Source organism: Eptatretus burgeri, chromosome 22 (assembly GCF_056783735.1).
Source record: "Eptatretus burgeri isolate ZD-2024b chromosome 22, Ebu_testis_v1, whole genome shotgun sequence".
In the NCBI taxonomy this organism is placed as follows: domain Eukaryota; kingdom Metazoa; phylum Chordata; class Myxini; order Myxiniformes; family Myxinidae; genus Eptatretus; species Eptatretus burgeri.
The window spans coordinates 1,297,916-1,306,466 of record NC_140982.1 but is presented as its reverse complement, the minus strand read 5'-3'; positions in this window follow the sequence as shown (position 1 = coordinate 1,306,466).

Sequence of the window (8,551 nt, the reverse complement as noted above, 5' to 3'; positions counted from 1 at the left end):
GTTAGAATTTTATGAGCCTGCCGCAAAATAGATAAAAATAAGGAGAAAAAGTTCGTATTTTCAGTAAGCCTGTCACATGCAAGTTTTTGGCCACATACAACAGGCCGCCAAATGTGTTAGGAATGACATCAGATGCTAAAACTTTGCATGCCAGTCCGAATGCACATGTAGATGGACATATGCGAACGTCTTGACGATTGGGCCTTCAATTTCAAGATGGGCTCCTAGCATAGATAGGCCATAAGTTAGATCTGGGTGCACCTAAAATGGGCATATTTTCACTCATATCTGCACACAGGGAAATGCTGCAATGATGAGAGACTACTTTTTAAGTTGATAAGTGGGCGCTGTGTCATGTGTTAGAATTTTATGAGCCTTCCGCAAAATAGATAAAAATAAGGAGAAAAAGTTAGTATTTTCAGTCAGCCTGTCATTTGCAAGTTTTTGGCCTCTTTCAACAGGCCGCCAAATGTGTTAGGAATGATATCAGATGCTAAAACTTTGCATGCCAGCCCGAATACACATGTAGATGGACATATGCGAACGTCTTGACGATTGGGCCTTCAATTTCAAGATAGGCTCCTTGCATAGATGGGCCATAAATTAGATCTGGATGCCCCTAAAATGGGCATATTTACACTCATATCTGCACACAGGGAAATGCTGCAATGATGAGTGAATACTTTTCAAGTTGATAAGTGGGCCCTGTATCATGTGTTAGAATTTTATGAGCCTGCCGCAAAATAGATAAAAAAAGGAGAAAAAGTTAGTATTTTCAGTCAGCCTGTCATTTGCAAGTTTTTGGCCTCTTTCAACAGGCCGCCAAATGTGTTAGGAATGATATCAGATGCTAAAACTTTGCATGCCAGCCCGAATACACATGTAGATGGACATATGCGAACGTCTTGACGATTGGGCCTTCAATTTCAAGATAGGCTCCTTGCATAGATGGGCCATAAATTAGATCTGGATGCCCCTAAAATGGGCATATTTACACTCATATCTGCACACAGGGAAATGCTGCAATGATGAGTGAATACTTTTCAAGTTGATAAGTGGGCCCTGTATCATGTGTTAGAATTTTATGAGCCTGCCGCAAAATAGATTAAAAAATAAGGAGAAAAAGTTAGTATTTTCAGTCAGCCTGTCATTTGCAAGTTTTTGGCCTCTTTCAACAGACCGCCAAATGTGTTAGGAATGATATCAGATGCTAAAACTTTGCATGCCAGCCCGAATACACATGTAGATGGACATATGCGAACGTCTTGACGATTGGGCCTTCAATTTCAAGATAGGCTCCTTGCATAGATGGGCCATAAATTAGATCTGGATGCCCCTAAAATGGGCATATTTACACTCATATCTGCACACAGGGAAATGCTGCAATGATGAGGGAATACTTTTCAAGTTGATAAGTGGGCCCTGTGTCATGCGTTAGAATTTTATGAGCCTGCCGCAAAATAGATAAAAATAAGGAGAAAAAGTTCGTATTTTCAGTGAGCCTGTCACATGCAAGTTTTTGGCCACATACAACAGGCCGCCAAATGTGTTAGGAATGACATCAGATGCTAAAACTTTGCATGCCAGTCCGAATGCACATGTAGATGGACATATGCGAACGTCTTGACGATTGGGCCTTCAATTTCAAGATGGGCTCCTAGCATAGATAGGCCATAAGTTAGATCTGGGTGCACCTAAAATGGGCATATTTTCACTCATATCTGCACACAGGGAAATGCTGCAATGATGAGAGACTACTTTTTAAGTTGATAAGTGGGCGCTGTGTCATGTGTTAGAATTTTATGAGCCTTCCGCAAAATAGATAAAAAAATAAGGAGAAAAAGTTAGTATTTTCAGTCAGCCTGTCATTTGCAAGTTTTTGGCCTCTTTCAACAGGCCGCCAAATGTGTTAGGAATGATATCAGATGCTAAAACTTTGCATGCCAGCCCGAATACACATGTAGATGGACATATGCGAACGTCTTGACGATTGGGCCTTCAATTTCAAGATAGGCTCCTTGCATAGATGGGCGATAAATTAGATCTGGATGCCCCTAAAATGGGCATATTTACACTCATATCTGCACACAGGGAAATGCTGCAATGATGAGTGAATACTTTTCAAGTTGATAAGTGGGCCCAATGTCATGTGTTAGAATTTTATGAGCCTGCCGCAAAATAGATGAAAAAAGGAGAAAAAGTTAGTATTTTCAGTCAGCCTGTCATTTGCAAGTTTTTGGCCTCTTTCAACAGACCGCCAAATGTGTTAGGAATGATATCAGATGCTAAAACTTTGCATGCCAGCCCGAATACACATGTAGATGGACATATGCGAACGTCTTGACGATTGGGCCTTCAATTTCAAGATAGGCTCCTTGCATAGATGGGCCATAAATTAGATCTGGATGCCCCTAAAATGGGCATATTTACACTCATATCTGCACACAGGGAAATGCTGCAATGATGAGTGAATACTTTTCAAGTTGATAAGTGGGCCCTGTATCATGTGTTAGAATTTTATGAGCCTGCCGCAAAATAGAGTGAAAAATAAGGAGAAAAAGTTAGTATTTTCAGTCAGCCTGTCATTTGCAAGTTTTTGGCCTCTTTCAACAGGCCGCCAAATGTGTTAGGAATGATATCAGATGCTAAAACTTTGCATGCCAGCCCGAATACACATGTAGATGGACATATGCGAACGTCTTGACGATTGGGCCTTCAATTTCAAGATAGGCTCCTTGCATAGATGGGCCATAAATTAGATCTGGATGCCCCTAAAATGGGCATATTTACACTCATATCTGCACACAGGGAAATGCTGCAATGATGAGTGAATACTTTTCAAGTTGATAAGTGGGCCCAATGTCATGTGTTAGAATTTTATGAGCCTGCCGCAAAATAGATGAAAAAAGGAGAAAAAGTTAGTATTTTCAGTCAGCCTGTCATTTGCAAGTTTTTGGCCTCTTTCAACAGACCGCCAAATGTGTTAGGAATGATATCAGATGCTAAAACTTTGCATGCCAGCCCGAATACACATGTAGATGGACATATGCGAACGTCTTGACGATTGGGCCTTCAATTTCAAGATAGGCTCCTTGCATAGATGGGCCATAAATTAGATCTGGATGCCCCTAAAATGGGCATATTTACACTCATATCTGCACACAGGGAAATGCTGCAATGATGAGGGAATACTTTTCAAGTTGATAAGTGGGCCCTGTGTCATGCGTTAGAATTTTATGAGCCTGCCGCAAAATAGATAAAAATAAGGAGAAAAAGTTCGTATTTTCAGTCAGCCTGTCATTTGCAAGTTTTTGGCCTCATACAACAGGCCGCCAAATGTGTTAGGAATGACATCAGATGCTAAAACTTTGCATGCCAGTCCGAATGCACATGTAGATGGACATATGCGAACGTCTTGACGATTGGGCCTTCAATTTCAAGATGGGCTCCTAGCATAGATAGGCCATAAGTTAGATCTGGGTGCACCTAAAATGGGCATATTTTCACTCATATCTGCACACAGGGAAATGCTGCAATGATGAGAGACTACTTTTTAAGTTGATAAGTGGGCGCTGTGTCATGTGTTAGAATTTTATGAGCCTTCCGCAAAATAGATAAAAAATAAGGAGAAAAAGTTAGTATTTTCAGTCAGCCTGTCATTTGCAAGTTTTTGGCCTCTTTCAACAGGCCGCCAAATGTGTTAGGAATGATATCAGATGCTAAAACTTTGCATGCCAGCCCGAATACACATGTAGATGGACATATGCGAACGTCTTGACGATTGGGCCTTCAATTTCAAGATAAGCTCCTTGCATAGATGGGCCATAAATTAGATCTGGATGCCCCTAAAATGGGCATATTTACACTCATATCTGCACACAGGGAAATGCTGCAATGATGAGTGAATACTTTTCAAGTTGATAAGTGTGCCCTCTATCATGTGTTAGAATTTTATGAGCCTGCCGCAAAATAGATGCAAAAATAAGGATAAAAAGTTAGTATTTTCAGTCAGCCTGTCATTTCCAAGTTTTTGGCCTCTTTCAACAGGCCGCCAAATGTGTGAGGAATGATATCAGATGCTAAAACTTTGCATGCCAGCCCGAATACACATGTAGATGGACATATGCAAACGTCTTGACGATTGGGCCTTCAATTTCAAGATGGGCTCCTTGCATAGATGGGCCATAAATTAGATCTGGGTGCACCTAAATTGGGCATATTTTCACTCATATCTGCACACAGGGAAATGCTGCAATGATGAGTGAATACTTTTCAAGTTGATAAGTGGGCCCTGTATCATGTGTTAGAATTTTATGAGCCTGCCGCAAAATAGATAAAAATAAGGAGAAAAAGTTAGTATTTTCAGTCAGCCTGTCATTTGCAAGTTTTTGGCCTCTTTCAACAGGCCGCCAAATGTGTTAGGAATGATATCAGATGCTAAAACTTTGCATGCCAGCCCGAATACACATGTAGATGGACATATGCGAACGTCTTGACGATTGGGCCTTCAATTTCAAGATAGGCTCCTTGCATAGATGGGCGATAAATTAGATCTGGATGCCCCTAAAATGGGCATATTTACACTCATATCTGCACACAGGGAAATGCTGCAATGATGAGTGAATACTTTTCAAGTTGATAAGTGGGCCCAATGTCATGTGTTAGAATTTTATGAGCCTGCCGCAAAATAGATGAAAAAAGGAGAAAAAGTTAGTATTTTCAGTCAGCCTGTCATTTGCAAGTTTTTGGCCTCTTTCAACAGACCGCCAAATGTGTTAGGAATGATATCAGATGCTAAAACTTTGCATGCCAGCCCGAATACACATGTAGATGGACATATGCGAACGTCTTGACGATTGGGCCTTCAATTTCAAGATAGGCTCCTTGCATAGATGGGCCATAAATTAGATCTGGATGCCCCTAAAATGGGCATATTTACACTCATATCTGCACACAGGGAAATGCTGCAATGATGAGGGAATACTTTTCAAGTTGATAAGTGGGCCCTGTGTCATGTGTTAGAATTTTATGAGCCTGCCGCAAAATAGATGAAAAAAGGAGAAAAAGTTAGTATTTTCAGTCAGCCTGTCATTTGCAAGTTTTTGGCCTCTTTCAACAGACCGCCAAATGTGTTAGGAATGATATCAGATGCTAAAACTTTGCATGCCAGCCCGAATACACATGTAGATGGACATATGCGAACGTCTTGACGATTGGGCCTTCAATTTCAAGATAGGCTCCTTGCATAGATGGGCCATAAATTAGATCTGGATGCCCCTAAAATGGGCATATTTACACTCATATCTGCACACAGGGAAATGCTGCAATGATGAGGGAATACTTTTCAAGTTGATAAGTGGGCCCTGTGTCATGCGTTAGAATTTTATGAGCCTGCCGCAAAATAGATAAAAATAAGGAGAAAAAGTTCGTATTTTCAGTAAGCCTGTCACATGCAAGTTTTTGGCCACATACAACAGGCCGCCAAATGTGTTAGGAATGACATCAGATGCTAAAACTTTGCATGCCAGTCCGAATGCACATGTAGATGGACATATGCGAACGTCTTGACGATTGGGCCTTCAATTTCAAGATGGGCTCCTAGCATAGATAGGCCATAAGTTAGATCTGGGTGCACCTAAAATGGGCATATTTTCACTCATATCTGCACACAGGGAAATGCTGCAATGATGAGAGACTACTTTTTAAGTTGATAAGTGGGCGCTGTGTCATGTGTTAGAATTTTATGAGCCTTCCGCAAAATAGATAAAAAATAAGGAGAAAAAGTTAGTATTTTCAGTCAGCCTGTCATTTGCAAGTTTTTGGCCTCTTTCAACAGGCCGCCAAATGTGTTAGGAATGATATCAGATGCTAAAACTTTGCATGCCAGCCCGAATACACATGTAGATGGACATATGCGAACGTCTTGACGATTGGGCCTTCAATTTCAAGATAGGCTCCTTGCATAGATGGGCGATAAATTAGATCTGGATGCCCCTAAAATGGGCATATTTACACTCATATCTGCACACAGGGAAATGCTGCAATGATGAGTGAATACTTTTCAAGTTGATAAGTGGGCCCAATGTCATGTGTTAGAATTTTATGAGCCTGCCGCAAAATAGATGAAAAAAGGAGAAAAAGTTAGTATTTTCAGTCAGCCTGTCATTTGCAAGTTTTTGGCCTCTTTCAACAGACCGCCAAATGTGTTAGGAATGATATCAGATGCTAAAACTTTGCATGCCAGCCCGAATACACATGTAGATGGACATATGCGAACGTCTTGACGATTGGGCCTTCAATTTCAAGATAGGCTCCTTGCATAGATGGGCCATAAATTAGATCTGGATGCCCCTAAAATGGGCATATTTACACTCATATCTGCACACAGGGAAATGCTGCAATGATGAGGGAATACTTTTCAAGTTGATAAGTGGGCCCTGTGTCATGCGTTAGAATTTTATGAGCCTGCCGCAAAATAGATAAAAATAAGGAGAAAAAGTGAGTATTTTCAGTCAGCCTGTCATTTGCAAGTTTTTGGCCTCTTTCAACAGGCCGCCAAATGTGTTAGGAATGATATCAGATGCTAAAACTTTGCATGCCAGCCCGAATACACATGTAGATGGACATATGCGAACGTCTTGACGATTGGGCCTTCAATTTCAAGATAGGCTCCTTGCATAGATGGGCCATAAATTAGATCTGGATGCCCCTAAAATGGGCATATTTACACTCATATCTGCACACAGGGAAATGCTGCAATGATGAGTGAATACTTTTCAAGTTGATAAGTGGGCCCAATGTCATGTGTTAGAATTTTATGAGCCTGCCGCAAAATAGATGAAAATAAGGAGAAAAAGTTAGTATTTTCAGTCAGCCTGTCATTTGCAAGTTTTTGGCCTCTTTCAACAGACCGCCAAATGTGTTAGGAATGATATCAGATGCTAAAACTTTGCATGCCAGCCCGAATACACATGTAGATGGACATATGCGAACGTCTTGACGATTGGGCCTTCAATTTCAAGATAGGCTCCTTGCATAGATGGGCCATAAATTAGATCTGGATGCCCCTAAAATGGGCATATTTACACTCATATCTGCACACAGGGAAATGCTGCAATGATGAGGGAATACTTTTCAAGTTGATAAGTGGGCCCTGTGTCATGCGTTAGAATTTTATGAGCCTGCCGCAAAATAGATAAAAATAAGGAGAAAAAGTTCGTATTTTCAGTCAGCCTTTCACATGCAAGTTTTTGGCCTCTTACAACAGGCTGCCAAATGTGTTAGGAATGACATCAGATGCTAAAACTTTGCATGCCAGTCCGAATGCACATGTAGATGGACATATGCGAACGTCTTGACGATTGGGCCTTCAATTTCAAGATGGGCTCCTAGCATAGATAGGCCATAAGTTAGATCTGGGTGCACCTAAAATGGGCATATTTTCACTCATATCTGCACACAGGGAAATGCTGCAATGATGAGAGACTACTTTTTAAGTTGATAAGTGGGCGCTGTGTCATGTGTTAGAATTTTATGAGCCTTCCGCAAAATAGATAAAAAAATAAGGAGAAAAAGTTAGTATTTTCAGTCAGCCTGTCATTTGCAAGTTTTTGGCCTCTTTCAACAGGCCGCCAAATGTGTTAGGAATGATATCAGATGCTAAAACTTTGCATGCCAGCCCGAATACACATGTAGATGGACATATGCGAACGTCTTGACGATTGGGCCTTCAATTTCAAGATAGGCTCCTTGCATAGATGGGCCATAAATTAGATCTGGATGCCCCTAAAATGGGCATATTTACACTCATATCTGCACACAGGGAAATGCTGCAATGATGAGTGAATACTTTTCAAGTTGATAAGTGGGCCTTGTATCATGTGTTAGAATTTTATGAGCCTGCCGCAAAATAGATAAAAATAAGGAGAAAAAGTTCGTATTTTCAGTCAGCCTGTCACATGCAAGTTTTTGGCCACATACAACAGGCCGCCAAATGTGTTAGGAATGACATCAGATGCTAAAACTTTGCATGCCAGTCCGAATGCACATGTAGATGGACATATGCGAACGTCTTGACGATTGGGCCTTCAATTTCAAGATGGGCTCCTAGCATAGATAGGCCATAAGTTAGATCTGGGTGCACCTAAAATGGGCATATTTTCACTCATATCTGCACACAGGGAAATGCTGCAATGATGAGAGACTACTTTTTAAGTTGATAAGTGGGCGCTGTGTCATGTGTTAGAATTTTATGAGCCTTCCGCAAAATAGATAAAAATAAGGAGAAAAAGTTAGTATTTTCAGTCAGCCTGTCATTTGCAAGTTTTTGGCCTCTTTCAACAGGCCGCCAAATGTGTTAGGAATGATATCAGATGCTAAAACTTTGCATGCCAGCCCGAATACACATGTAGATGGACATATGCGAACGTCTTGACGATTGGGCCTTCAATTTCAAGATAGGCTCCTTGCATAGATGGGCCATAAATTAGATCTGGATGCCCCTAAAATGGGCATATTTACACTCATATCTGCACACAGGGAAATGCTGCAA